Source organism: Petaurus breviceps, unplaced genomic scaffold (assembly GCF_028583685.1).
Source record: "Petaurus breviceps papuanus isolate PSGF00001 unplaced genomic scaffold, PetGlider_PUasm1.0 226, whole genome shotgun sequence".
Lineage (NCBI taxonomy): Eukaryota > Metazoa > Chordata > Mammalia > Diprotodontia > Petauridae > Petaurus > Petaurus breviceps.
In genome coordinates this window covers 1,355,186-1,358,411 of record NW_027185890.1, presented here as the reverse complement: position 1 = coordinate 1,358,411, position 3,226 = coordinate 1,355,186, and the positions used below count along the sequence as shown (strand labels likewise).

The 3,226-nt window shown below is 42.3% G+C and overlaps 1 pseudogene; it reads left to right on the top strand.

Annotated features, from left to right (window-relative positions):
- Positions 1-358: 358 nt before the first annotated feature.
- On the top strand, positions 359-2,257 carry LOC138166832 (importin subunit alpha-1 pseudogene; annotated as a pseudogene).
- Positions 2,258-3,226: the final 969 nt, after the last annotated feature.

Below are 3,226 nucleotides of genomic sequence, written 5' to 3'. Positions count from 1 at the left end.
TCCAGCCGCTGGTTGGTCAGGCCCGCCCTGAGGCTAAAACCTCTGGCTCCTGCGGGGCTGGGCTTGGCTCCCAGAGGGTTGCACTGGCATGTTCCTGCTGGCCTGCCAGGCTGTCCTCAGCAGGAGGTTAGCTTCTCTGTGTCATTTTGTGGGTTCTGTAGCTCCAAAGTTTGTTCAGAGTCCCCTTTTTACATGAGTTGGGGGAGGTGGAAGCCGGAGACCCGCAAAAGTCCTGTTTCTACTCCACCATCTTGACTCTCCCCCCCTCAATTACGTTTTTTAAAATGTTAACACTTGACATGGCTTTAGGGGCTAATCTATAGTGGCTGCTGGAAGTCTAACCAAGACGCAGCTGCAACCTCCTCCAGCTTCCCCTCCACAGACCTCCCGCAACTTCCCTCCTTGCTTTTTTCTCCCAGTGTTGAACACAGCCATGTCCGCCAACGAAAATGCTAATTCACCAGCTGCCCAGCTTAATAGGTTTAAGAACAAAGGGAAAGACAGCACTGAAATGAGGTACTACCAGCGTATTGAAGTAAATGTAGAACTGAGGAAAGCTAAAAAAGATGACCAGACGCTGAAAAGAAGAAACGTCAGCACCTTCCTGATGATGCTAATTCTCCACTGCAAGAAAACCGAAATAACCAGGGCTCTGCACTTTGGTCTGTTGAAGATATTGTCAAAGGCATAAATAGTAATAATCTGGAGGTTCAACTTCAGACTACCCAAGCTGCTGGGAAACTCCTTTCTAGGGAAAAACAGCCTCCCATAGACCAAATAATTGAGGCTGGTATGATTCCAAAGCTTGTAGGCTTCTTGGGCAGGACAGACTGTAATCCTATTCAGTTTGAATCTGCTTGGGCACTTACTAACATTGCTTCTGGAACATCAGACCAAACCAAGGCTGTGGTAGATGGAGGGGCTATACCTGCGTTCATTGCCCTGTTGGCCTCTCCCCAGGCTCACATCAGTGAACAGGCAGTGTGGGCTCTGGAAAACATTGAAGCCTACAGAGACTTGGTTATCAAGTATGGTGCAATAGACCCTCTTTTAGCTCTGCTTGCAGCTCCTGATATATCATCATTAGCATGTGGTTACTTAAGAAATCTTACCTGGACACTTTCAAATCTTTGTCATAACAAGAATCCTGCTCCCCCAATAGAAGCTATTGAGCAAATTCTTCCTACCTTAGTTCGTCTTTTGCATCACAATGATCCAGAAGTTCTGACAGATACCTGTTGGGCCATTTCCTACCTCACAGATGGCTCAAATGACAGGATTGAAGTGGTTGTGAAAACTGGAGTTGTCCCACAGCTAGTGAAACTTCTAGGATCTGGTGAATTACCCATAGTGATTCCTTCCTTACGGGATATAGGAAACATTGTCACTGGGACAGATGAACAAACTAAGATTGGAATAGATTCAGGAGCACTTGCTGTCTTTTCTAGCCTGCTTACTCACCCCAAAACCAATATCCAGAAGGAGGCTGCATGGACCATGTCAAACATCACGGCTGGCCGTCAGGACCAAATACAGCAAGTTGTGAATCATGGACTAGTTCCATACTTGGTTGGAATTCTGTCAAAGGGAGACTTTAAGTCACAGAAAGAAGCTGTATGGGCTGTCACAAACTATACAAGTGGTGGAACAATTGAACAGATTGTGTATCTTGTCCAAAATGGAATTCTGGAACCTTTAATCAACCTCTTGTCTGCAAAAGACAGCAAAATTGTACTGGTTATTTTGGATGCAATTTCAAATATTTTTCTGGCTGCCGAAAAACTAAATGAAACTGAAAAACTGTGTATCCTAATTGAAGAATGTGGAGGACTAGACAGAATTGAAGCACTTCAGTCACGTGAAAACGAAATGGTGTATAAGGCTTCCTCAAGCTTAATTGAAAAGTATTTCTCTGCAGAGGAAGAAGATCAAAATGTTGTCCCAGAATCTATGTCTGATGGCTATACCTTCCAGATTCAAGATGGCACACCTGGGACCTTTAACTTTTAGATTTTACAGTCAAACCTTCAAGTTTTGTATGCCTTGTTTTTGGTATAATTTTGTCTTACTGTCTCTACATTTTAAGATCTTTTTTTAAATGTGACTTTTAATGTAGCACTAATGCATACTTGAACAGTTTGAACTGTGTACATACTGTATGAAACCTCTATCCTCAATAGGGTTCTTATTTCTATGTGGAATTTCCTGTTTTGTAGTGTCCTGTAAATAAAAACTTAATTCCACACACAAAAAAAAATGTTAACACTTATTTTTAAAAATTTTTGAATTCCAAATTCTCTTCCTCCTTTCTTCTCCCCCGTCCTTTGAGAAGGCAAGCAATAGGATACTGATTATATGTGAGAAGTCATGCAAAATATATTTTTATATTATCCATGTTGCAAGAATAATAAATTTTTGAAAGTATCTCTAATCTTCAGCAAACATTTCTTAAGTGGCTACAATGTGCCTACTCCTGTTTCAGGTGATGGGAATGCAAAGACAAAAATCAAAGCAAAATCTATTTTCAAAGAGTTTTACATTTTTTTTTAAGCAATTGGGGTTAAGTAACTTGCTCAAGGTTACACGGCCAGTTATTTCTGGGTGTGGTGCTGAGTGTCTGAGCCCGGGATTCGATCTCCAGGTCGTCCCAACACTGGAACTGGTACTCTTACTCGCTGAGCCACCTGGCCGCCCAAGAGTTTTGCATTTTAATGGGAGAAAGCATATATGTATATAAATCTGCTATGATTCAGGGGACTACAACATATAACAGGTAAGAAACTCAACATATAACAATAAACTTTAAAGAAGAATGGGAGTTAAAGATGTCATTAAGGAAATATGTGACAGAGAAAGAAGATGAGGTCAGCATTCGGTGAGAATGGAGGAGAATTACTCAGATTTGCCAAGAGGAGGGAAAGAAGGCCTCCCATGGATTGGGTGAATCTCCTGTACCAAACTTAAAAAGGGATGTGGGTAGAAATCTTTTTTTTTATTTTTTTAAGCAATTAGGGTTAAGTAATTTGCTCAATGTTACACGGCCAGTTATTTCTGGGTGTGGCGCTAAGTATCAGAGGCCAGATTTGATCCCAGGTCATCCCAACTCTGGAGCTGGTGCTCTTACTCCCTGTGCCACCTGGCCACCCCTAAGCAATTGGGGTTAAGTAACTTGCTCAAGGTTACATAGCCAGGTGTTTCTGGGTGGGTGCTAAGTGTCTGAGCCCGG